Below are 27,761 nucleotides of genomic sequence, written 5' to 3' on the forward strand. Positions count from 1 at the left end.
CTGACTGCTGTATTAACTTGGGTCTGAAACCATTATGCCTTCCTGAACTAAAGCAAGTAGGCCGTGCTGCAGCTAAGATCAGCACACTAGGTTTCCTGGGGTGGAAGAATCATGACCAAATAAAAATCAGGTGTTGAAATGAAACCTGAATCCTTACCTTAACTGAAACTTTCACAAATAATCAATGAACACAGAGCAGAGAACAATTCAGATTTTTATAAAGATTTTTTTGCAGTTATTTCTTGTGTGGTGTATTTGATTTCTCAGGATTTTTTTTTTTTTTTTTTTTTTTTACTCCTGAAAGACATAGTTGTACTTGCCTAAACTCCTAAACAACCTAGTTAGACCTGAGAAAATATTCACAGCAAAATTTAAATTTAGTTCAAACTTGTTTGGCTTCAGGTTTCTTTACAGTCTCTAAGCTCAGCCCTGGTTCATTGGGAGGTTTGTGAAAGACCATGAACTTTTAGAGGGAACATGGACTGATTTATGAGTCTGCCTGAAAATCCATGTGAAGTTTGCCTTTCACATGACCATGGTGCAAAAATATCTTCTTCCCCCCTCAACCCCTTCCTGCGGTACTGGATAAACACTGATGTGTTTTATCTCCTGTTTCTGCATTGAGTCTTCCCAGCACAAGCAACGTCTTGCTTGTTTCCTTATAAATCACCAGTGGTACTAACAACAAAATATTCACAGCTTTGGGATTAGTACTTGTAACTTTGTTGCTGCTACCATGAGCCAGGCAGGATGAAAATTATGCCGATTTTGATTTATTTTAACTCAGTGGTAGAGCTGTTGAGTACATTTTGCTCTGGATTGTAATAGCTGAAGACAGACTGGGGCTGCACAAAGGCCTCTCACCACCTTGTGATGCATGCAAGGCTGCAGGAGGGCATGTTGCTGTTGCATCTGGTTGCATGCTTGGGGAAGTGCCGTGGGATGGAAATGGCCAGCCATGCAGGGTGCTCACTGCAGTACTGCTCCATGGTCCTCTGCGAGGACGAATGTGGCACATCCAGTGAGGGGTTGAGGGGGGAAGGGCCACTGGTGGTGTGCTTTTCACGTTACTTTCACAGTCAATGTCTCCCACAGGGCTGGCTCTCTCTATATTCTCACCGCAGGAATAGTGCAATCTTTTGTTAGGAGTAAGGGATTCCACAGCCTTTCTTGTGTCCTAAACACATGCAAATGGTTGGATATTGACCTCATATCTGGATGTCTTGTTTCTCTGCTTCCAAACTGTGTGGAAGATTTTATCAGTCATCTGCAGGCACCAAGACCTACCCTGGGCTCAGGACAGTCCATCCTCTTTCAAGCAAAGGGAACCTTCTCTGTGCACACAAGCTGCTCACTGCAGCAATTTTTGCAAATGCAGCCACTTCTCAGGTGGGAGAGCATCCTGCAGTGTCAGCCAGAGGGGCTAATCTTTAAAATGTTGTGGATGGCCCATGGAAAGTTCCCATCTGGCCCATGTTGTCAGAGAGGAAAGGGCAGGATGCTGCAAGTGAAGGGACAGCAGACTGCAGTGGCTTCAAGACCTCTTGAAAGGTGTTTGACATCGACAGTTCTTTGGAAAATTGTCTGGATACAGGAAAAGACCAGTCTATCCCAAACACACAGCTGAAATTCCCCCTCATCACAAGGACTGAATTCTCCTTATCATAGGGAAAACACAGGATAAAGAAAAAGTTGTAGATTTTTGTTTTAACCACCACATGCCTCATTTAAAGGCTAAGTTGAATATTACTTCTCCAATTTGGAAATGCCTTCCATTTCATATTCCAAATTAATTTACAGTAAAACAAATTTGTCCATTTGTAATACTTTAGGGAAAACACTTGGAAATCTCCCAAGCATTTTGATTCAGCAGATATGACTTATCTCTTTCCCTTTTTCCCATCCTCAAGTTTTCGCTTGTTGATTTGGGGTTTTTTCCATTCCTTTATGAGGTGGGATAAATATTAAATATGACAGCAATTCCAATGGGACCAACAAAACGATTGTCACTCAGCTCTGCTCAATGGCTACTCCTCCAGCTCATATATCAGCCAGAAGGATCACTGCAGGGTTGCCTGGCTCATTTCCCTCTGTGGTTTGTCTCTGCAGACGATGTGGGTTAACCTGGGAGTGGAGAAACTGGAGCTGATCCTGGGCCCCTCCTGCACTTCTGAAGAGCACAGATGTGTGAAGCTTATAGGCTAGCTCTCAGGTCATTTCCATTATTGGGGATCTTTCATTAGGCTGGTCTTACTCTTGATATATCGTATTTCTTCTGCTGGAGAGTTACTTACATTACTCCACTGTTTATCACTTTGTGGTTTTATTTTATATTATCCCTGGCCCACAATGACTTATCAGGCTGTGAACACATATAACGAAACTTGAGCTGCATTTTTTTCTGGCCGAGCTACAAACAGAACTCAGTTCATGGAATTTTGTGATCCTGTGAGCTTCATAAAGGTGTGAGGTGATAATTCAAACCAACATCTCACTTGGTCTTGTTGTCACATGAAGTTAAAAATGCACAAAAATAGTTCACAGCAACTGAGGGTTGGTCTTCAAACCATGAAAAGAGGGTGCCAGAGGAATGAAGAAGTGAAGAGTCTCCAGGAACAGATTATTATAAATCCTTTTTAAATTAACAACTAATTGTTCAAATAGATTCAAGAAGAATTTGTAATAGAGTATAAGGTTAAGTGATAACTTGGTGACAGTTGATGGAATGAAAATATAGCCTAGAGTTACCTTAGATGAGCATAACAGTAAAAAAGGCACTTCCATGGAAATTTGTCTATGTAAATGATAATATAATGAACTGGATCAAGATTAGCACCTGTGCATTAGGAATTTTGTCATATTGAGTGAAAGAAACCTACTTTAGAGACAACACTGAAAGTACAATTGCTTTGAGGGCAAATCTGTCTGCAGAAAGAAAGGCTTGTGAGATTGCAGGGGAAAAAAGGGCAATTTCAGGCCAGGGTAAGCTGTTGTTTTATTTGTGTCTACTCAAAATATAGGAGTGTTTTATGTCAGAGGAGCTTTTCCCAGTGGGAACGAATGAGAAGGTCTAATGGATAATAAATGCTGGGGGTCAGGAGGTTTTCAAATTTCTTTTATATTGTGCACTGTACTGGCTTTGAATGACTCATAGTCCTTTACTCATTTTATTCCAGGGAGCATGCATCACCTTCCTACCTCTCCCATAAATGAAGTGCAGTGGCAGAGCATTCAAAATAAGACCCAGAGGGTCTAAACTGGAGGTTCAAGTCTTACCTTCGATTTTAGATGAAAATCTGGAGACGATCTGGCTGTTTGTAGGGGTCTGGTTATTTGAACTGGGAGTCAAAAGGCCTGGCAGGGATGTGACTGAGCATGCCATAAATCCTGCTGGTCTGAGAGGCTCACTGGCTTAGGAGAGCCTTTAATCTTTAACACACAGCTCCCCTCTGGCTTTCACAGATGTTACTTGCAGTGAGAACACAAGAAGGGATTTGGAGAACAGTGTTCCCAGCCACTCTCATGAGAATTTGGATGTGGGAGCAAGGAGGGAGATCCTGACTTGTGCAATCCTTCAGGCCCTCTACAGTGTCCAGCAGAGTCCCTGATGGAGACCTCCATCAGACTGTAAGCTGCAGTTTGGGAATGCCTGTCTCTCAGCACTGACACACTGTCGTATCTTCCTCCCTGACCTCAGCCTTTGCTGTGGTGCCTGGTGAGATCCACAGCCGTGATGACCTTCCCTTACACCAGCTGAAATGAGATCCTCCTAGGTCAATCCTTACACTCATAGGAGCTCCAAAGGACTAGGGGATGATGGAGAGTTTTTAGCCATATCCAGCATCCTCATGAAGGAGACGGCAAGTGACCATGAAGGAGCACAGGAAGATGTGTCAGTACTCCTGTCTGCCTCAGGTCTGATCCTCTCCCTATCCTTCCCCTTTCCCTTGCCCTTCCCCTTTTCCTTTTGTAAAGAACTGTAACAGGACAACTGGCTGAAGCCAGGACCTCATAAGTGGAGATCTCCAAAATATAGTCCCTTAAAAATATTTATCTATATAAGCACAACCTGATCTTTTGCTTCTGCCAACTCCTGACTGTTAAGTGAAGATAATAAATGCTTTCTCACTTTATAGAGCAGTATGACACTAAATATATTTTCAAAGGTGTCTTGTGGAACAAGGATGACTGCCACAGTGAGAAGAAAAAAAAAGGCTTCCTCATCAGTTTGTATCACCTTTCTGTAAACTCCCTTAATAGCTGCTGGAAAAGTGCCATCACTTCACACGCAGGCTACCAAATAAGAGGAACCCCCTCCTTGCAAGGGATTCAGGTATATTTCCCTTCTGCAGCCTGACCCTGGCCCCAGCCTTGCCTCTCCCTGGGGCCAGCAGTGACTCAGTGGGATCTTCCCCGCCAAGGTTTGGGAGGGGGTCAGCCACAGATCTACATTCCTTTTGGGTGGGAGCACAGGTTAAATAAGTAATCTCTTAGTTGGCCTCTGGTTCCTCCCATATTGCATAAAGCAATAAAGGGTCATTCTGCTGCTTTGGGGAGGACTCTGACAGCAGTGTACTGAACACAGAAGCCTACGAGGTAACAGAAAATAGATCCCTCCCTTGGCATCAGTGGAATATCACAGGAGACTTGTTAAATCTGTGCATAGATTTTTCCTCTTATGGAGAAGTGCTCAGCCTCACTTTCCTTTCTGTAGGTGCAGAAGTCACTCACCTCCATGGGGTGGTGCCAGGTGGGTGGGTGAAGCCGGGTGGGTGCAGGCATGGGGGCAGTCCAAACCTGACTCAGCTGAAGGAGTGTGAGCAACCCCGCTCCTTCTCACATGGCCTCACATGCGGGAGGGAAGGAAGGGGGAGAAGTGCCGGGATGGTAATGTCTTACTGTTGTATTCCTCATCAGATGGCCTGGTAAGCCAGCTCCCAGGACTATGAATTCAAATCAAGAGAAAGTTGCTAAATCAAGGAATGGAAAATGTGATGAGGTAACCCTTGCCACTTCCCTGTGTAGGGTTGATAACCCCAGATCTTGAAGCATCCCATCTCTGCTGCAGAAGCAGAAGAGAGTAAAGAGCCTTTTTTAAGAGAGGAGCTGATAAAGGCAGGGGCAGATGTGCTTCTGCTATCTCTGTAGATTTTACCTGGAGGTGCAGAGGTGGCTGGCCGAGATCAGCAGCCTTCTGCCTGCAAATGCAGCCACGGAACATCTCTGTCCTGAAAGAGGGATGTTCCTTTGTGCAGAAAGCTTTATGGGCTACACTAAAGGGCTGAGGCTGATGTTGAGTCAGAGACAAGGCTGAGACCCTCTGTGTGCACTGCAACCTTTTGAAAGTGCTCTTTGGGGTGGCATGGCCACACTGAAAGACCCCTCTCTCCATACCACACATACTACAGAGCTCACTGCTCAGCAGTGACAAAAGTTTGGACTCCTGCTGCCATGGAGTACTGGCAGGTGCCTCAAATGAGGGCCAACAACCCAAGTCAAGACATTGCTCCTTGAAAACCTGCTGCCACCGCTGCTTGTTTTCATAATCCTTTCCTCTACGATAGTATAAACAAGCTGTCATCTATTTTTCAATGAAAAATACTTTTGCTTGGCTCAGTTTCACATTGCACTGTTACTCTATGCTGTCGCAGAAGCTGCTGCAGCTATAAATAACCTCACCACAAGCTCCTCTCATCCGTGAGCTCAAGCACTCTCTTCAGAAGAGGCAGGCGAGATTAGGATCTTGTTTTGAAGGGTGTAGTGTCCCAGCAGAGGTGATGAGTGTGCCATCACTGGGGTGCTGGCACCCCATGTGCCTGACACTCCAGTTGGCTTCCTAGCAGAGAGTGCAGGGTCCAGAAGCCCAAAACCACCTTGCTTGTCACCTAGGAGGTGATGCTCATGTCAAGAGCAGAGGATGAGAACTGCCAGCAGCAGTGCTTCACTTCCATGTCCCACTGATGGAAGCAGGGCAGCACTGCTGTCCATGGCCCTCATGTTCCTGTCACTATCTTGCACATAGCTTGGGAAAAATACCCCAGGAAGGCCACAGTCCCACTGTCTCTGGGACCTGGCTGCCCTGGAGTGCGTGACCTGGCCCTCTCCACTCCAGATGAGACAGAGGCGCCATCAGAGCACATATATGTGCGCTAACAGCAGGAAGAGAGCTAAAGGTTCAAGCTGTCAGAAAACTGCTTGTTTCTGGGGCTTTTTTTGACTTGTTTTTTTTCTTCTAGATTTCCAAGTAAGACTGGCTCAGATGAGAGGGTCAAATGCGACTTAGGTCTGGAGCAAGGCAAGAAAGGGAGGGCAGGCCCCATTTTGGGGTGAAACAGTGCAAGAGTGACATCCTCCCCACACGCTCTTGCACCACTCTAGGTGGTTGCAGAGCCCCCAGACTGCTGAGAAACCACACACCGATCGCAGGCGTGTGATTTACAGGCGCCTTGCTCAACCTCTGGTGCCAACCAAGCGTGAGACAGGTTTCACATACTCCCCTCTTCCTGCAGGCATTTGCTTTGTTGTCCAGGGCTGTTGTTTTCTCTACTGTGTTCACTCTGCAGTCCTGCCTTGGCCGCCTCCGTGGTGACAGCTGCATCCTCCCTGGTGTGCTGCCACTCCTGGAAAATGTGTGCCGTGGGCAGGGGACATGGTGTGACTTGCCCCAAGGTGGAGTGATGCGGTTACACTCGTCCGTACCATTGCCCACGCCAGAATAAGTGCTCTGAGCTGACAATGCCCTAGATCGAGCTGGGAGTGAACTTCAGAAAGGAGAGCTCGTTTTGACTGTAGGCTGAATGAATATGGTGACTCATCTCAGTTCCTAAAAGCAGAGAAATGTTTGTTTCCATACAGTGCGAAGATGCTTTAACTCAATGTTCAAGGTCTCTGGCTGCGGTTTCACATATATCGCTGGCTGCTGCTGAGCAGGATAGGTCCCCTTCCTTCTCCTGTCCCCAGTCTCACAAAGTCCTGCCTCTGCCCCCATCCACGTCTGACCACCACAGTGAGCTGACATAGGAAATTTCACCTGGCAAAAATTGTCCACTTCCTCTTTATTTTCCATAATCTCTGTTTTCTGTTAGTTTAGCTTCGGTATCAGGCATGAGGTAAAGGAGAATGAGGCCTGTCCTAGGAGACAGACAGTCTTTGGTTGGTGTAGCCATAGCATGTACTCACTGTTCCAAAACAGGGACCCCCACCATGTCACTGCTGCCTGCCCTCGCATAGTGTGCGCAACGCGGGCAAAGCTGGCAGAAAGTGCTGCTCCCTCATTGCCCAGGTCTCGGGCACAAGGCAAGAGAGAAGCAGGCCTGTAGATTTATTCCTGAGCCCTTTTGTTTTTGTGATACTTTACTCTCCCAGCCAGACAGGATGAGAAACAAATACCACCAAAATACGATGAGAGAGGCTATTCTTGAAGTGTTTATAGCCCAGCCTCACTGGAGAATGTTTGGCTGCCTCCCAAGACAGCCAATTCTCACTGTGATTCCAAGCCAGTTTCTGAACTTTCAGGCACTTACCCAAAGAGAATCTGGACTTTTTGAAGTTTGCTTATCTCTGTTTACAAGGGCCTCCTGCGAGGGTGAGTCAGGGAAGGGCAGCCGAGGTCAGGGGTGTGAGGGGGGAGCAGAGCAGGGAAGTTCTGGTGACCTTTGCATGTACCACACGGGAGAGCAGTAGCCCCATGTAGTCTGAATGCCCAGCTCTGATCTGCCCGAGTCAGTGGTCAGCCTGACTGTACCTAACAGGTGTCATCATTGCAAAAGGCTTTAAAAAGCCCTTAAGCCCCTGAAGCATTTTTAATTCATAAAACTGAAAGTCAGAATGATGGCGAGGGTTATGTGCCTGACTGAGTGAGTAGGGGATAGTCAGAACTGGAGCTTCAGACCAGCACCCTCCTGCAAATGCAAAGGTGTCCAGGGGAAAACTGTCAGTTCTGGCACACTTCTGCAAAATAGTGGTTGGTCTCAGCCTGCTTAAGAAAGGCAGCTGCTGCCCTCACCTTTCTCTTCCCTCTTATTTTCCAGACAGTCAACCGTTACTTATTAATTTGGAAGAGATTCTGCCTCATTAGAGCTGGAGAATAGCAAGAGCTTGCTAAATTCTCCTGGTTTTCTTTTTATTCCAGGTTGTTTCATGTGATGGTATCTTGGGATTTTTTCTGTTTGCTTGTAGATAGGGTATGTGAGAGCTGTATCAGTTTAGAAGGAATAAAATCTAAGCCAAATTATGGGTGAGAAATGAGGTGCGTGTTTTAGTGAACAGTCACGAATTTGCAGTGTGCAGAAGTACTTTAAAACAATAGTAACCAAAAACTTGTTTTGCATTTTTAAGGTGAAATACAGACCAATCAGGATAGGATTAAATGAAATACATGCTACTGTTGATAAAATTTTGATATATTGAAAAGTTGTTTAATTGCATGCAACTATCCAATATCCTCAGCTGCCACTCTCAATTACTGACATTATTAGTCTAACATTATTGTATTCAAAATGTAATAAAGTAACTCCATTAGTTTGGGAGCAACCTTATCACTGAGGAAAAAAGATGTTTGATAATGCACTGAGTGATCAAGCAAACACAGGGATTTTATTCTATTAATTGGCTATCAGGGCAAACATCAACATTTTATGAGTAGCAAGCGATGTCAATGCTCTGTTTGTTTAAACTTATTGCTGTTTGAACTGACTGAGCAAGAATAAAAAATCCTTTGTTTTTAGATAAACACTTTTTCCTTATCCTACAGGGAGCTCGTTTTGTTTAGCATGTGTCATGAACAAATTTCACTGTGTTGCTCCTAGTAAAGCATGTCTGTTTGAATTCAAGTAAATTAAATGTAATCCTGAGATTAAGGAAAAAGCTGTATTTTCATTTAGAGCAGCTTGTTTTTCCTAGTTGATTTTGTTACAGTTTTCCACTGTTATGTAAACAAATACTTTAATCAGGAACAATAGGGGGGGAAATCTTAACTTTCCTTTTTCCTCTACCAGTGGAAATAAATAACATATGTAATAAAGATACCATAATTATGAAACAATACTACGCAAAGAATAACACAGTGGTTATTTTCAGAGTCAGAAATGTGGCATGAGCCACGAAGTTCAGAAGCAAAGCTGCAATTTCACAAAGACTTAAGTGTGGCAACTGGCCCCACTGAAGTCAGAGCAGTAACAAACAGGCCCACAGGCTTCCTCCATGCAGAAACTCCAGCTAAGTCCTTGACATAGTTGAGAAATCACAACTGGTGTTGCAATCTGCTCCCCACTTTTTGGATTTCAGTCTCTCACACAAGCAGCATTGGTTAGCCATATCTAGGCACGAGTGCGAGTGCGTGCACGTGCACATGTAGTCCAAAATGAAACAGACTCCTGGGAGCACTTCTACCTCAGGGGAAAGATGATGGGAATAGATATGAGACTGATGTTAGTCATGTTGCTTAATACACTGGTGGGAGGCAGCAAGATGCTGCGTAGATAAATGCCTTGCAGGAATCCATGGATCTGAGCAATCCCTCAAGTTTTGCTCTCAGCATTTCACATGAACCTGCCAAGAAAGTGTAGTCAGTGTGGTCACTTGTGACAGTGGGAACAGAGATGGATCATGCTGAAACTCTTTAAAAATCTGAAGCCTGTAACCCAGTTCTTGCCCAAATTTAGCACGGTGCATTGTGTGACAAGACACTGACTCAGAGGAGTTACTCATATACTTGAGTCTTTGTGAAGTCAGTACCTTTCTGGTGACCTTCCAGACTGTTGTCTCAAAAGCCACCTATTGTTAATTTGTGCATGCAACTTTCTGAGGAGGTTTTGCTGAAGAAATTTGAATGAAAAATGCTGTTAACATTCTCATGCCCAGACCTAATACATCATTTCTGAGTATACTTCATGGCCACTTAAACCCTGTGGTTAACTCATAGCTTTATCTACATGTTCTTGAAAAAGTCAGCGCCTAAATTAAGTAACCTTTTCTAGCAGTGTCTTGAATGGGAGGGAAAAATGTGCTTTTTAAACCTTCTGCGTAAGTGGCAAGCAGGGCCTGTAATTTTGCATATGCTCCAAAACAAAACAAACATTTTGATTCTCGTGTCCAGTGGTTTTGCATTAAGGTTTCAGAAGTGAGCTTTGGGGTTTTTTGTCACACAAACAAATGAAGTGCTAATTCTGTTACGTGGATTTTTTATGGATAGGTGTTTTCCTAAACAAATTATATCGTAAACAAAGATGGAGGCTGATGAAAAATTGCTTTCTCTCTGACTCCCGTGACACAGCCTGTTCTCCAGCCATCCATGTAGTCTTACGGGAAATCAGAAAATCTGGCTTGCAAAGCAATAAAAAAGCAGCACATCCATTTTTTTCCTGGCCTATCAAACCTCTGTAAGAAGTGAGAATTCAGATTTTTTTAAATGAAATGAGCAAGATGTTTTATTTTCTAGATTGTTATGTTTTGAGTTTTTCCTTTAACTGAGGTGTCCTTAAACAAAGGCATTCTGTGTCCAGGGTAGCCCAGGGTGCCAGGCCTCCCTTGCTGGAGTACTCCTCAGAATCTGAATAGCAGTTGTTTTCACTTGTGTGCATTAACTCTGTCTTTGAAAGACATTCGCCATGTCAGCACTCTACTATTGCCTCCCATCCATTTGTTTAGAGATTAATCTTCCCCTTTGACAAAGGTAATTTTTAAACTTCAGAGCGGGGCAGCCCCTCTGTGCTGTGATGCGATGCAGAGGATGTGAGCTGACACCTACCAGCAGCGGCTCCGCGGAGTCGCTGCTGGTGCCCAGGGAACAGGGGAAGAAAGTGCCATTGCCCAGGCACAGCAGAGCTGCCACAGTCCCCCCGAATAAGGGAAGCCAGGAGGGAGCCAGCCCAGAAGGCCTGAGTGGAGCTAAGCCGACGGCTGATCGGGAAGGAGAAGGCAATGTGCTGGCAAAAATGCCTGAGTCCTGCTTGAAGCTGCATTTTCACCACAGAGAAATGATGGGCCCATTTCCCTCAGGACCCTTGTTTATTGGTTTTGTTTAAAAAGAATAAAAACCAAAGTGCTGACAGGGTATTGTTGGCTGGTGTAATCAGGTTTTAAGTACTTTTTAAAACAGCTAACAGAGCAACATAGATGCTAGATTCCTTCCCTTCCGCTTTGTGTGCCCAGGGAAGGAGGGAAAGAAAAACAGCAGAGCCAAACTTACTAATAGATTTTAATCCTTCCTGGAGTTACTATCAGCTAGGCTTCTGCTACTGTTTACCCAGCTGAGGAGTCTTTAAATGGGTGTCTCCATTTGCAAGGATCTCATCCCATTGTGAATATGGCAATGACTAGACAATGAGGCTGTTACAGAAGAAAGATGAGCTGGCTGCAGCCAACAAATCTTGCACTCTCCATTTACAGGGCTATAATTATCCAAAGTTTTAAAACACAATGCTATCTGCTGAAAGGGACCATCTGGGTGAAGACCAAGACATCCCAATTAAGTGATTGATAAGCAGCTCATGTGCTGGAGGAGCACATACCACCCATACAGTGCAGTTCTAAAAATGCCACTTGCGTTAACAACCATTTTTAAGGAGTTTGAATGAAGCATGCACTGTGGGAGGGAGGAGATAAAGTGTGTTTGTGTGATTCAAAGTCAGGCAGAATAAATAAGATCAGCCTCCAGAACACAGTGGAAAGTGTTCTCAGAGCACTGAGGTGCAGTGGCGGAGCAGTGCCCATCTGTGCTTTGCAGTCTCCTGCATGAGGGCAGTGATTTTTTCCCAGGGGTGTTGTGAGGAAGCATTACAGAGGGGAGGGAGAGCAAACCTCTGCTCATGGGAGGCCTTTGCTGGCTAGGCATGAGGGCAGGTTGTCCATCAGCCTGCATTAGGTGATTGTAAACATGAGGGTGGGGCGGGAGAGAAATCTGTGCTGGTGTACTCCATCCACCACGCATTTTGACTTTGGCCTTGCCCTGCAGTTCATTTTTCCATCTGCAATGAGAGGATGTCCATCTGTCCTCCTGTTCTTGACCCACCCATCCTTTTTAAGTTTTAAAAGCTCAGCTTTTGCAGAACATATACAGAATAAACACCTGACTCAGAGCCAGTGTCTTGCGTGGCACTTAGTCACACCACAGCAAGAGATGATGCAGTTTTTCCACCTAACACCTTCCCAGTATGGATCAATACTCCTTTGCATCTTTTCAAAGCTGTAACTGGCACCCTGGACATGGATATGATCAGAAGTGTGACTTGGAGTGTCCGCAGTAAAATAATGCAACCAGCTACAGCTGATTTGCTCTTCAACTGTTGCTCACTGTTGCCATCCCCAGGTTATAAAGCCAGATGGGAATTTGTGTGATAATGTAAGATGACCATAAGCCTTGCCTTGATTAGTTCTTTTAACTTGCAAAATGGTCCATCTTGTGTGTAAGATATACTTATACGTGGATATAATATTTTGCCTCTGAAGCTGGAATCTTAGTTTTAGTGCTGCTGTGTCTAGCCACACCTTTGAGACTTTGTTCTGGCCTGTGTCCTCTCTCGCTAGATTTCTCTTTGGCTACTGATGATCTTATCCCCTCCAGTTATTCTAAGAATTAATTGAGGCACATGTATCTTTCAAGTAGATTTATTTTCCAATGCTTCTCTGTGAACCCATCTTGATTTATCAGCCAAGTTACCCATATATGAGGATTCAAATGGGATGTGGCCTTTTTTTCTATGCCTAGAGTACATGACTGCATTTTTATAATATTTAAATGCTGTTTTGCAGGGGTTACCGTGTGAGTGACTTGTCATCTTCATTTGTGCATTACTTTCCATAAATCTTTCTCTTATCTGCAAGCTTTTGACGTAAGATTTGTTGTCGTCTTTTGCTGTCTTGCCTGTCTGGCAAAGCCAAATAAAAGGACAGGACTCCAGGGGAGTCTCAGTCAAAGCAAACCCTTGTTTTCCCAGCAGAAAAGGGCCTGGGGATGCTGGCCAACTGTAGCTGAACCTGATCCAGCATATGTCCAGATGGCCAGTGGCATTCTGGCCTGTGTCAGCAATAGTGTGGCCAGCAGGACCAGTGCAGTGATTGTCCCCCTGTACTCGGCACCAGTGAGGTCACATCTCAAATCCTGGGTTCAATTCTGGTCACCTGTAAAAGTGAACATTCTGTGATAGATCAAGGACTCTCTGCTTTGCTCTAGGCTTGCAAAAACTTCTAAAAAATCTTTTAAAAAGATTTTTTAAAAAGTGATGAGATTAAGCTACCTTGAACAAAGAGGTCTGCAAGTGTAAACATCCCCAGAACCTACATCACTGAAACAACTGGTGAGTAAACTCATGTGGTGTAACTGCCCAGATGTAGTTCAGGGCTCTAGAACTATTCCCAATGTGTGTAGGGTTTGTATGGGCCAGGATGTGCAGGGTTGGCTCCCTCTGTCCCACATATCCTTCAGTGCTGTCCTGGGGGACCTTGCATCTTAAAACTTTGTTCTGAGAAGCTTTGATGCCACACTGCCATGTAGGCAGTGCACACCCATGCTGTGAAAATACTGCTCTGGGAGGCAGTAACACTCCCAGCACTACCAACATTTTTGAAGTAATCCCACTCTTTACACACACAACAGAGTATGTCCCTGTGTCAGAGAGCTTCCACAAGGCGTTTAGAAGGCCCATGGGGCCAGTTCATGTCACACAGGTCCTCAGCCTGTTTATATGTACCAGCAGAGGTGACAGCTGCTATAGCAGCAAATGAAGTTTAGAGAAGGCAAGTTCGTTGGCAGCCATGTCCCAAATTATTTAGGAGTTTATATGCCAGTGTATTGGATGCTATTTTACTCTAGGAATCGGCAGAGACCTGGCTATACAAGCATGTCTATACAATACACTCCTTGTGTGAAACAAGCCTGATGTCAGTATCAGGTGCTAAAAGATGTTTCTGAAGGATGACTGAATTTAACAGCCTTTTACAATGCATTGCATTAGCTTAATCTGCAGGTGACAAGGCCTTGATGAAGTGCCCTGAGACCAATAAAAAAAAGATCACACCTGTTTGTGAAGCCAGGTGTAAAAATACAGCCATATCCAGAGCTGAGTCTTCAGTGTTTGAATCAGCTTTAGGAAAACTCCAGTGCCAGAATATCAAAAAACGATGTAAGATCTTCACCTGAGGAAATACACAGGACTGCTGCAGCATCTCCTAGAAGCTGCTTTCTTCAACTGCAAGCTCTATTTTCATATGAAAGATGCAGTTGTTCCTGTCCTCCCACCAGTCTTTCCTGCCAGCCTCACTGAACTGGAGGGATGTCAAGACCACAAGTTCCTCAAATGATGGAGTAGGCAGGAGCTGCTTGGCACTCCCTTCATGTTCATCTTCAGGTTGGTATATCTTCATGGGAGATGTGCTGTAGCCAGATAGAGATTATTTTGCTCCTTCAGAACATACTGAATAGTACTCTATGGCACTTCTGTTACAGAAAATGAGGCTTGATTTTCTTCATCACTAAACTCCTTTGCCTCTCAAAAAGACAGGAGAAAAGCAACTGTAAAGTCAAATAAAATGCCAGCTATACCTCACTGAAATATTAGTGTCTTTGTTTCCCTCTTGACCTAAAATAAACTTAATTTTCTTAACTTAATACCAAAAGTAAAATGGTTGATTCAATTGGCTTATGCTGTTATGGAGGAATATAGTATTTTTCATGTTGATTCAATTGTTGGGCTTTTCTATCTTCCAGTAGTGAAAACATTTGAAAACAGAGAATTTTCCTGATAGAGAGACATGGACTTAAATTCCGGAGTTTGAACTTGTCTAAAATATTTCCCAAATTCAAGGTCTGGGAGCTAAATAGTGGGAGCTGGTTAAATCCTCCTAGGGAAACTGGAATTTAAGGTATTTTAAATATGAGTTTCATGTAGCAGTCATAGTATTTGCATCCATCCCATTTGCATCATTAAAGGCTTGCTGATGGGAAAGGGAGAAGTATTTGGGTGTCAGACTTCAGGTTTGTGTACATTTGTCTGTCTTCAGCTCAGAAAATGTCTAAAGCATTTTCTGAAGACTCAGCTGTGATATGCCCATTCTTTATGCATTCAAGGCAATTTACTCTTCTGTGAAATAGTTTCTGTTTAGATAGAGCACTGCTATACTAGAACTTGGGTTTTTTCTAGGCTGTTTTCCCAGACTTGCCTCAGATCCTCTCTTTTCTCCAGAAGTCTGTGATCCAGTCTGTTTTATCTAATCTGATCCATCTTGGCCTCTATGCCATGCTCATCCCATAATTCTTGAATGTCCCAACAGCCTGACTTTGTTGCCTTTCTTGGCCCATGAGTCCCACTCCTTCAGTCAAGAAAAATCCAAGACAGCTAACAGATAAAAACAACTAATTTGGCTTTGCCTGATAATCTCCATGTAATCAGCCCATCTTTCAGCCTGGTGGACAAAAAACCCAAGCTGTGTCCAGGAAAAAAGGAGAGGTCTTTGTGTCCTCCATCTCCTTTGGGCAAGTTCTCAGATGACTTGGCTACTTCTGGAGATGGAGGCAGCAAGCAGTCTGTGAGAACTGCTGCCATGGCACACTCTTCTCCTCCCTGTCACAAATTTGTCATCAGCTAAGCTTACAGCTGGACCTCCTGAAAATTCCCCTCTGGCAGCAACTGCTAGCATTGGCCAAGCATGTGTTTGTGTTTCCCTCCTGTGGAGTGCCAGATCCTGGCTTAGTCTGGGGTCTTTTCACTTGTGCCAGCGGTGACGGCCGGGCCAGCTGCTCCAAGGCTTCACCTGGATCTGGGATGGCCTGTATGAAGAGCAGGCAGCTGCTGGCTTTCTTGGTGGCTGGCACTGGAGCTCATGAGGACCTTAGGTGCCTGAGTGCATGTAGCTATGATTGTGCAATGCTTTAATGTAATGAGGCTATGGTTTCTCAGGTGACCAGTCCCAGAAATATTAAGGGTCTCTGAGTTTCTTCCTGGAAGTGACACCTGGGTAAAAATGGCCCATCTGTCAATTGGCTGTTCTGACAAACATCTACTGAGCGTATCAGTCAAAACAGGAGCACGCTCAACGAACACGTCAATCTGAAAGTCTGAAAATCATGTGAATCGTTGTGTGTGTGCTACTTAGAGCTTGAGCATGTTTCCACCTGGGAAATACCTTGTACTTTTGAGGCTAAAGGTGCACATTATTTGTAATAAACTAAAAAGCTACACAAACATTTCTGTGAGACAAGGGCAAAAGTTGCCAGTCTTGTATTTCTGAGGTAATTTTGTCATGTAATAAGCCAGGACACTCTATAATCTTTTGAGGAGAATGTCTGGCAGATGTCCTCAGTTGATCTACTCTTTCCTTTCCTACACCCTGCAGCATGCATATGTGACTGGGAAATTTAGGCACCCAGCATTTCCTGTATGGAAAGGGTAATATCCCTACCAATTATTTTAAAGGCCAATCACTGCTATCAGGAGTATACTTCAGACAGCTTAAAATATTCTTATTTCACTGAGGAAAAGCAGTGATTTGTGTACAGGCAATCCAGTTTGTGGCAAGGCTGTCAGAGCTGAGGTCTAGGATGGGCACAGAGCATCTTGCTGTTTGTCACTCTTCGGATCCAACCATCCACTAAAAATGCAATTGCCAGAAGAAATGTTGGCACAAGATGTAGAAAACAGCCCTCTTGTTGTTATTTCACCATTTATTATTTCAGAGAGGGGACCATATAACTATGGGGCCTCAAGAATAAAAAGTAACAGATGCACACTGGAGCAGAAGCATTAATGTTTGATTTATAGCACAGAAGCGTTTTCCTCTGCTGCCAGGTGTCTCTTAAGTCTGAGCGCTTCTTGCTTTGTTAGATGTGTTCTCCTGTAAACACTTTGTTGCTGCTATTACATTTTCCCATGCTGAAAGTCTATCGCAAAGCCTTTTTTTCTGAGGCATTGGCAGATGGCAATTAGCACCCTTCATATTCTTTCCCCATAACTTCAGCAGTTTTTTTTGCCTGCATCCACTTAACAGCTCCAGGCATGCCAAATCGCACGCTTCTGGAGGACTTGTTGCTAGTAGCAGATCTTTGATTCTAAATGCCTAAGTAGTGTCTGAACTATATTTAGAGCGAGTACACGGCTGCCTATTCATGATCTTTTGTGTATAGCCTGGACAGCTCAGTGGCAGCGTGCAGCACAATCAGCTTCTCCTTTAGCGCTCAAATTCCACAGCTCTTCAGAGAGGAAGGGAGAGGGGAAAGAGTGGTGGGCAAGGAAACAAGGATAGCAATTAAATATGACTTAGGAAAAAAATCCCTGAATAGCCAATTAGCCTTGCTGTTTTACTAATGTTACTGCTCTCTTCATGAAGTCCCAGCCATGTAATTATTGCACATTCATAACTCCTACAGACTTTTTAGAGAGTTATCCAGTACTGAGTGAGGCTGTGAACATCAAGAACTTGTCCTCGTTTTCCTGGACTGCAAAGGAAAGAAAGATCCGACTACATTTCCTGCTTAACAGCACTTCCATTAATTAAAAGGCAGACACCTCTTAAAAACTCTAGGTAGCTGTCCCACAACTTTGCAATGTAAGGACATCTGGATTAACAAGGACAAGCCTACAGCAGATGTAAGACAGTAATTTGGCTTTGGCACTTACTGATTTGTATAAATGCTCAGAATCTATGTATTCCAAGTATCTGATTTTTCTAAGTCGTGTTTGTAAGTACTTAGTTCTGCAACATTAGGGCAAGATGTTTCTACTGTGAGACACATCATCAAATTCAACCAATTTGATCATGTAGCAGTAAATAAAAAGATGATCAAACCTACCTGTTAATTCACTTAGAGGAAAACAGGTAAATATGAGTTTATGATTGACTGTACCACTAATTTTATCTCTCTTGTGAAAATGTCTCCATTAAACTTCTAACTTGGCACCTCTTCACAGATACACAACCTCCAAGTATTTTCCTTATAAGCCTCTTAAATAATAACTGCCTCTTCCCCTTGAACTTATGTAAAATCTACAAAATATGAGATAAGCCTGTAATTTTCTACTGAAAGAAAAATAGTTAATAAAAGCAAGAAAGGACCCTGCTCCTGTTTGTCATAGTTAAATTTTTTTTGCTCTCTGCATTTAACTGGTCAAAGTGAAATCTGAACCTGCTCAGATGATCAATGTGGGTGGCTGGAAAAGGAGTGAAGAGCTTGTTCAACCACTGATATCCAGCTGCAGAGCACAGGCCGATCTCATGAAAACACAAAAATGAAAACAAATTGAAATGTGCGTACAATTCCCTGTAAATTGCACTACAAAATGAGAGAATAGAATATGTTTAATGTTTTTATTTTTTCTAAATGCATTTGCTGTTGATTTGCCATGAGAACCAGCATGGTCATTTCATTACTGATGCACTATAGGTTCTCTTTGAGCGAAGTGCAACACTCTTTGCATGTTTCTGGTTTTTATGTTCCATTATAAAAGGTTCTGTATTTTCTCTTTTTAGTGGTAGCGCTGCTGCTAGAGATGCAAACTGTGTCTGACTTCTTCCCACAGGATGGATTGTAGGAATCAGCCTGTGCCAGGAGCACAGGGCGCTGTGCCTTCGGCTGTAACAGACAGCTGAAGTTTTTAATTCCCTCTCAACAGATGTGTGGGGTTTTCCGGCTGAAGGCAGAGGGGAACAATCTGAGCTTGCACTTTATACTAGAGCCATCTTACCATTTATCCAATAGTTGTCACATTCGCTTCATTGCAAATTGTTCTGAATTAAAGAGAGAGGATTTCTGCCTAGACCCTATTGTTGACAGTCTCTGTGGAACACAGAGTGGAACACATCCAACGTCCTATGGAAGGAGGTCACTTTCTTGAGTGCAGATAGACTAAGGTTGTAACATCTCCTGCTGGCCATGTGCCATTTCCCTTCTGTCCTGCTTTTCTTGAGAGGAGTTCAATTTCTGTCTTCTCTATATTCCTCTGATAATATAATCTTGTTTGGAAGTGATAAGTATAGTCATTTCACTATTAAAATTGACTGTGTACAATTTTTTCTCTGAGAGTCAGAAAATTGGACATGATTTCAGCAATGTGCTTTAGGAATGGTAGGCTATTGATTAATCCTCTGTCATACAGATTGTATTTGAAAACAAGACAGGTCTATAATTCTTTTCTTGATTGACATTTCTGAACCAAATAAATGAGTTTTTTTGTGTTTTTGGATGAAGTGTTAAGTAGAAAATATTCTGGTGTTTTCCCCAGGACTAGAAATCCACAGCTGTTAGGGCAGCAATGAAAATGATTTCATTTAAGTGATGTATGGCCCAAGATAAAGAAGTGAATTTGGAGCCTCAAAATTAAGTATATAACTTGGTCCCATCAAGTGTAATCAAAAATAAATGAAGTCCTGTTGGGTTTCTTTGTCATTTGAGGACTGCCTTATTCATATGTGGTGGAGTATTTTTCCTAGAAATTTTAGGTGATGGTGGTGGGAGTTTTATCACACAGGTACTTGAACAAGCTCTAAACATTCAGAAATAGTTTTGTAAATGTACCAAATCCACCACATTATCTTGAGTTTTGCCTTAGCAGGGAGTGTATTAGCTGTTTTTCTGTAGCAAGCAGTTATAATTGTAGCAAAGTTCAAAGTTAAATTTTACAGAAGAGACAGGTGATTTTATTATAAAACAAGGAAATTTTACTTGCTCACACTCCCCTACTTGCATATTCACAAGCCTTTTGAACTCTTCAGGAGCTTACAGTGAATAGGAACTTTCGTCTGTATCCTTTCCTACCAGTTGTTATGGTTTTCTCATAATTTTTTATCTCTGTGTCTGGCTGCATAAAGCTCCAACCTTGTTCTTCATCTTCTTCATCATGATCTCTTAACTGCTGTCCCTCTTTTTTGGCAGTCCACTGTTTTCTCTACCTGGGTCTCTTCAGAAGTTGCACATGGCTGTGCTGTGATTTTGATGACCTGCAGAGCTGAGTACCAGCAAAACCTTCTGTCACTCCTTCTGGTGCTTTCCCACCTCACCATTCCCACACATTCTCCACAGGCAAACCTTAACCCTTCTATTCCAACTCCCTATGCTTCTGTGCCTGTTTTGTGTTTGTTCAGCTAAAAATTTGCACATAATTTTCTTTGGTATTACAACACTTTTATGAAATAATGATGAATTGCTTAATTATTTCTAGCCTTTCCTTAACATTACACTAATAACCTGGACCTCCAAATTAACTGTATCATAGGAGTGAGTGTCCTGGTCCTGATAAAAGCAGTCAGAAAACCCAGAAAGTGTCCAGGTCCTTAGAGTAATTGCTTCAATGTTCATCCTTATGCAACTTGGAAGTCATTAGAATTAAGGCCATATTTGGAGGTCCAAACCTGAGACCTGTTGTCTGAATGGACTTTTGTCTATGTCAGAATAACAACACTCCTTGGCATCCCTGATAATTGGACAACAGGTAAGTGATATTTTTGGTAGTGAAGTTAAAAATGCAACGCTTTGGTAGCACAGTTTTTATCCCCTGGTCATTCTCAGGGCTAACCTTAAATAGAACTGAGCTCAGAATGGGAAGCCTTCAGTGTCTGAAATCAAATGCAAGTAACAAAATGCACCCTGAGCCCACCCATCTCAGGTGGCACTGGATACCCAGCTGGAAGGAGTGAGCAGACAAAGGACCAGCTGTGTCGTCTGTCTAGTGTGGGGTTATACATAGGGCTTCCTGGAGCAGGAGGAGGGGAGGTTCATCCATTATTAAAACATAGATAATAGAAACTTTATGCCCCACTGGTCTTGCATTAGACAACATGAACTGAAAGATGAGGTCTCTGCTAATTCAGTGCCTGCTACTCCCAAGATAGGCTCCCATGTGAGGGGAAGGCAGACAGCACTTTTCTGTCTTGTTCTGCCTGACCCCAACCATCTGAGAGTTCCTGCTCCTTCCCTAGTGATGGCCTCCTGTGACAGCTTCACTTTTCTGGGAGAATAAAGGTGTCAGAAAGAAGAAGAAGACCAGCACCTACAAGACCCAGCCCATGGTCACATAGTGAGGCACAATGAAACAATCTCTACTCATGCCAGATCACGTACTTAATGTATAACACATCTCCAACTCTCTCCTTCAACAGTCACCCTGACAGCAGCACTATTCTCAAAAGGAAAGTGTACCACAGGCAAGCTTTGTGCTTTCAGAGGGCTGGAAAAAGACGGGTGTCTTTACATTCATTTCTCGAGGAAGAAGCTAGGATGCCATGGGTTATTCTCAGTAAATAAGAGCAAGCTGAAAAATCCCATAATTATTCTCTCTTTCTGATGGCCCCATAACTTGATACGATACGGGCCTTTTTCCTATTAAACTGTCGGCTTTGAGAAACTCTACCCTATGCATAGCTGCAAACAAGTAGAGGAAAGAATGCTGGAGCTAATGGGACTAGCAATCCATGTCTGATGCAAATATTTGATGTGACAATAACTGCTAATGCCCCCTGCCTCCAAACAGAATGTCCAGGCACCCTGCCTCAAAGTTTCTGAAACCAACCCAAAGGTCTGTTTGGGACTCTCTTTAATTGTGGGGTGTCTGTGAGTCAGGAATGTTTTTTTTTAAATTTAGTGCAATGAGAGACCAACATGTTTTCTCCAAATGAACCACTCCATTTTGTCCCATGAAGGGCTAGATTTGTTTTGGTAATCTGTGATTTTGGCTAAGGTCCCAAACCACTGGCAATGCAAGTCCTAAGCAGATGACTCTTTATGGTAGTTTTGGATACCAGAAGCTTAAATAATGAAGTCCGTATTTTTTTCTTCAGTAGGAAAAATAAAACCATCTGAATGGTATTTAAAACAAAAATAGATTGAGAATTTCATCTACTCCAAAATTTGAAATGTGTTTCACTTACTTTTAATATTTTCAGATATGCTGGTTTCAATTATTCAGGAAAATTCAAGTCTGATGTTCAGATAGCAATATTTTTCACATATTTTTAGTTTCACAATTTTACTTTGGGCAGGGGAAGAGAATTGGAAGAAAACATCTACTTGTTTTTATTTCTTATTCACAATTCTCTTGAAAATGGCGCAAGTCAAGCTCTGAGGTGAGATTCACTGAAGTATTGCAATAAGAGACATTAATTGTACCCAGTGTATATACCATTAGAAACAACTACTCTTTGAAGCATTTCAGGATGTAGGAACAGATCCCTCCCATGTGATTAGATGTAGAAAGCCTCCCTTGTTCTCTCAGAGTAGTGTAAAATGGACTCCCACTGTTGTCAGAGCATCCCTGAATGCACACTTTTCCTTCTCAGGAAAGTGTAAAGCCAGAGTGCAGGCATCCAGGGATGTTTCTTTGTTTTCAAGAGAAGCAGAAATAAGCCCTATTGCCCCAGTGGGTCTTTCTTCCCATCGTTCTGTATCTCCCTCGAGTTCTGAAGGATATAGTATTTTGAATAATTTGCCTAATTTCAAGCTTCCTTTCCCATCACTCCCCCACAAAAGTGGCTTGTACTTTGCACAGAGATTGTGTGAACACTGCTTTCTTCCAGAATTAATTTCTAGGTATTTCTCAGAGCTATGGTTCATCTAAACTTCTTCCACTGATGAATTAAATACTGTGGCCATAGCCACGATGTGCTCTTCCTTCCATCCTTTACCCAGTGGGAGACCTGAGTGCATGGGGGTGGGCTTTGTTCTTGGGATAGAGAGGAAAGGGGGATTAGGATAGTTTTATCTCTATGTCTTTTGTTTCCTTTAAGTAATACTAATTTGTAATGAGAAGGCAAAGGAATAAATCTAATGTTGGTCCTCAGTCCCCGCTAAAGTTTATTTTCCCAGTGCTAGATGGCCTCTCCTAAAGGTCTGTTGCTTGAACAGTCTGCTGCTTCCCCCAGGAGGTAAACCCAGCAACATTACAGAGGTGCAGTTCCCTTGCATCTGCTTCAGGTAAATCAGACTCTCACACTGGGACAGTGCCCTGAAAGGGATGACAGATTTGATTAGAAATTTTATGGCACATGATTTTACAGACCAGCCAGCAGGCTTGGTTGCTGCCCTAGCCAACGTTAGCAAGAAAATGTGCCATACCATGGTGCACAAAATGTGTTTTCAGGTGGGTCAAGGGGCCTTTGTTCAGCAGCATGGCTGTAGTTTTGGGTTAGGCAGAAAAGGTGTATTATTCACCCTGTTAGAGGTTGTCTGAAGACGATGGAGTCACCATGGACTCTGAAAACCTCCCGAATTACCAACTGGCTCAGCCAGCCATGCACAGACAGTGGTGGAGGAACCGGCCCAGCCACCTGCACACAGTGGGGTAGAAGCTTGCTGGGGCCTTGCACTGTTGGCAGAAATGCTGTGTCTGTTCCCTATAGTATGTAATGGGTCGTCTGCTCTTTGTGAGCCTTTCCACTCACCCAAGCAGTGAGCTGTAGGTGGCAACAACAGTGGGGAGCATGCTTTACTTCAGGTCTCTGGGGGATGTTACAATTTACAGCCTCTGCAATTTATTTTACACCCTGTACGTTATTTCCAAAGGAGGAAAAAAAAGGTTGGAAAGTATTTAAAACAAGAGAAGGGCTAGCCTTGAGATGTGAAGTCACAAAGCAAGGAGATAAACATCTTGGGAGGTTTTGTCAAGGCTGCCTGTGGCTTGGACTTGGTGCTGAACCAGAGGGATTAGAAATGGTAACAACCTTGTTTAGTCCTTGTTTCTTATTCCCCTTACAATGAAAGAACTTCTTTTCTCCAGCTCCATCCTTTACCAGTGCACTTGGGTGATGGCAAGCAGGTGAATCCACAGCAGAATAGTTTCTGTGAGCATCTCTGCCTTGCAGAGGAAAGCCCACAGTACCTATGAAGTCTGTGCTGTGGGTGCTCACCTCCAGCCAGCATCTGCTGCCCACAGGTTCACTCAGCCCTCTCTGCAGACACCTGGGAAGGAGTGTCACTCAACACTGCTGTGCAAGGGGCCCATCTTCCTTCAGAGCTTCTTGTCAGCAATTCCCTTCACCTAGCCTGCAGTTCAGCTCAAGCTATTCTTTCACATGTTTTTTTCACATATGCAGTTACTGGAAAAAAGCAAAACAAATGAAGTTCACTTGTTTTCCCCAGATTGAAAGGTGATTAACCAACACCAGTAGTTGCCAAGCAGGTGCATACATCAAAGATGATACTAGTATAGAGAAAAGCTGCTATTGTTGCTGGTTAGTCAATTTTTTTAGTATTTTTCCATGTGATTAATTAAGGATAGGGTCTTTTCCACGTGCATGAAATTTCCTTTCATAAACAGGTGATATTTTTCCACAGAATGAAGGCCAATTCTGATCTCACTTACAGCTGTGTAAACCAGGACTCACTCCACTGGAGCCTCTTCATCTAATCTAATCTGCCTGTTTTCAAGTGTGCCTGGCATTAGGGTATATGAACACCCATGCTTATCCCCAGACATAAACTGATGTCACTGGGTTCAGTCTTACTCACCATGCCCCATCCTTCATTTATAATTTATCAGCCAGAATGATGTTAGGTGATTTGCACTCTGAAGTAATCATCAGCCAGGCAGCAAGATGATGGATAGGTGGAGGGAGAGCAGATGGTATGAAAGATTAATCAAAAAGTGAGAGTCCGTGCCACTGCTGGTCCACAGCTAAAGATTCTCTTGGGTGTGAAAAATGCTAGAATAATGGTGAGGTATTTGTCTCCTGAATTTGTGCTATTACTAGGAAATCCTTTCATGCTACACAGCTCTGGAAAGGCCAGGTGCTTTTTTAGGAGCTTGTTGGGGCAGATCTCGCCCACAAGCATGGCTGTGTTGGGGCAGCTTGGCCTTCATTGCTTCAGCGATGCTGCCTCCTGCTTGCCCCCCTTCATGTGCCGTTTGCTCTGGCACAAACACTGTGCCATTCCTCCCTAGCCATCATTTCCTATTAATTAGTACTTCTGCTTTCCATGCACAGACCCCTCTCTCCCTTGTCAGGTCACTCCTCCTGCCTGTCTGCTTCCTCCTTAGCTGGGTGTCTCTTTTTCCATCACGTCAAACCTCTCACCTCTGGATAAGGGAGATAATCAGTGCTTCTCTACTGAGGCAGCTACTGCTCTGTTCCCTCTAGCAATGGCTTTTCCCATATCTTTCTCGAAGCCAGATCTCCTTTTGTGAAAGATGCTTTATCTTTCCTGTTTGCATTACTTTGGTCATTGTTTTCTACTCTAGCTTGTTCCTGAATCATGATTCCCCTTAGACAATTTGGGTCCTCCTGGAAGAGTGGTCATGTATTCTGGAAGAGCAGTTGAGTGTGAGCAGAGGTGAGTTTTCCTTCCACAAACTAGGGCAGACCAAATGCCAGGCTGCAGCCAGAGCCAGGCAAAAGGGAGGAAAGATGAGGGTTAGAACAAAGAGTTAGGAAGCCAGTCCCACTATCAGCCTCACTGTGCCCACTGCCGCCACAAAAAGCAGGGTGGAAACAGAGACTGATGCTGGGAAACTAGACCTGGACATGAGATTTATGCAGGACCTGAGGAGAACCACTGAAACTGGTAACAACAAAAATCTAAGAGTAATGTGGTACACTAGACCTCAGCCAGTGAAGGCTGAGCATGGAAAAATAGAGGGGAGAGAAAAGTGTGGATCTCATACCTTTGGCCCTGACCATTAACTCATCAGTAAACTCTTCAGCCGCTGCTTTTTCTGCAGCTTCTGGACATCAACGTCTTTTTAATTGCTTTCAAGCAGCCCCAGCACTGTGGTATGCTTGGCTGATGCCTTCAAAGGATGTCTTCATAGCACAAAGGGCAATAAACTTTAAGACCATTACCTGCATTGAGCCACTCATTCCAGCTCTGTTGGAACTCACTGGCATTAGTCTGGGCCAGGAGTTACAATACTTCAAATTTATTTTAAATTAGAGCTTCTGGTTTTGCAGGAACTTTTTTATTGCCCCAAGCAAGATGAGGGATGGAACAGTGTTCCACCTTTCCAACATAAACCTCTGCTGGGCAAAGCCCACAGTGTGCCGGCTGTGCAATCCTCCTGCAGCGCTTCCTGTTCAGCTTTTAAATTTGATTGCCATTGGCCAGCTTTAAAACCTGGTGTTTTAAGCTGCTGTAAATTGGTGCAGCTCTACTGAAATGTGGTTTTCAGCCTGTGGTCTGTCAATCCCTGGGTCTCTGTGAACTGCTCCTAAAAAATCTGCAGAGGGTAACTAAGGAAAGCAAACCCTAATGTTTTGAATTGCCAATACATGGGACTTCCTCCACTAGGCTATTTTGGGGGTGCCCAAAAATGAAAATGAAAATGACTGAAGATCGTGAAAAGAGTACTGTTTGGAACTAGCTAAGGGTCTGTTTCTGTATGTTCATTGAGTAAAAAATTAGTTTTGAGGAGTTGGTCAGGGTAGAGTAAGAAAATGCTACAGCTTAAGCTCAAAATTCTATGTGGTTGAGAGCAGACTGAAATACTGTCACAAATATCATGTATCTGTTTGTAAGCTAGCCTGGTTGAATAGCTGGAGATAGAAAAATGCAACTGCAATTGTTGGAGGATGATATTTGGGAAAACAGTTGTTCCAAGTATTGCTTCAAAAGGCCTACACCCATCTCTCCTAAATTAAAAAAATGAACATTTGATGTGATGTTTTATTATACTTTTATGTAACATAACCTCAGCTAGAAAAATAATACACATACAGCCTCTTAATAACTTCAAAGCACTGAAAGATCTTTCATTCTTTTCCAATAGTGTCACATTAATTTTTCTTTTTCTGAGTTCTAAGAGTTTTGTATATTATATAAGCAGGCACAAATATGTTCTTTGCAGTATTTTATTTATTCTTCTCTTAGAAGTGGATAGAAGATACATATGCTGTTTTACAAAGGATTTTGAGACTTAGTGTTGTCCTGCAGAGCAAGAAAACATTCAGAAAGAAAATTCAGTATTTCTGAAGGCAACAGTTTCCTTCAAGATATCTAAGCAGCTTCCTTGCAGACTGTCACAAATCTTCTTGTGTTTCTTCTTAACTGTAATTTTAAAATATTACTTGATTCTGTAAATAATTTTGATTTTACAGATCTGCAAGTTCCCGTGGAATATGGCTCCATACAAACTTCTTTGAACAGTTCTATTTCATCACAGCACTACAACTGTAGCACAGACTGCTGGGAGAAATTTGGAGCTAAAGCCAGCTACCTGACAAAGGCTTCATCTGTTTGGATCTGAAATTTAAATTCTGTTTGTGATCACGCTCAGATTATTCTTCCAATGTTCTCTAGCACCCAGAGAAGAAAAAATAAAATTTCTTTCAGTAAAAGTCTAGTAATTAAGCCATCCTTGCTAGGCTCAGGCAAGTTCCAGTGACTGTACTGAAACACATGCATGCAAGCAGGATTCAGCCTTCTGTGTGGAAGTGACGCTGCTTCCCTGGATCTGCTTGTTCTCCCTCCTTTAGTTGGCACTGGGTTACAACTCCCTGCTTTGTGACTTGTCCTGAACTTTTCTATTGTCAGACTTGAGGGAGTGTAGCCAGTCATTAATAAATAAATCCAGTTTTTAAAAAAGCAACTGTAACCTTACACATGTAGCAGAACCTGATGTGCTCGACCAGACAAGGGGAAAACAAGTGAGGCTGCTGCAAAGGGAAAACCATTTTGTCTCTGTGATTCCGTGTATGTTCTGCCTTTAACCTTTCTCCTCTCTGAATATTTGCCATGTGCAAATGGCATGCGTTTTATATGGATTTAAACCATGCTGTGTTTTTATATAGATTACCTAGGAGTAGTGAGTACAGCCTTCGATGAAAAGCAGAGGTTTCTGTTACTTCAT

General features: G+C 43.2%; 1 long non-coding RNA gene across 1 annotated transcript; it reads left to right on the top strand.

The window, feature by feature from the left end:
* Positions 1–24,587: 24,587 nt before the first annotated feature.
* On the top strand, positions 24,588–27,372 carry LOC136290439 (uncharacterized). The gene is made up of 3 exons (XR_010721368.1): positions 24,588–24,632; positions 25,158–25,249; positions 27,010–27,372. It is a non-coding gene; the product is annotated as an uncharacterized lncRNA (long non-coding RNA).
* The last annotated feature ends 389 nt before the right edge of the window (positions 27,373–27,761 follow it).

This window comes from Chamaea fasciata, unplaced genomic scaffold (assembly GCF_029207755.1).
Source record: "Chamaea fasciata isolate MVZ Bird 193981 ecotype frontalis unplaced genomic scaffold, bChaFas1.0.hap1 SCAF_1, whole genome shotgun sequence".
Taxonomy (NCBI): Eukaryota; Metazoa; Chordata; class Aves; order Passeriformes; family Sylviidae; genus Chamaea; species Chamaea fasciata.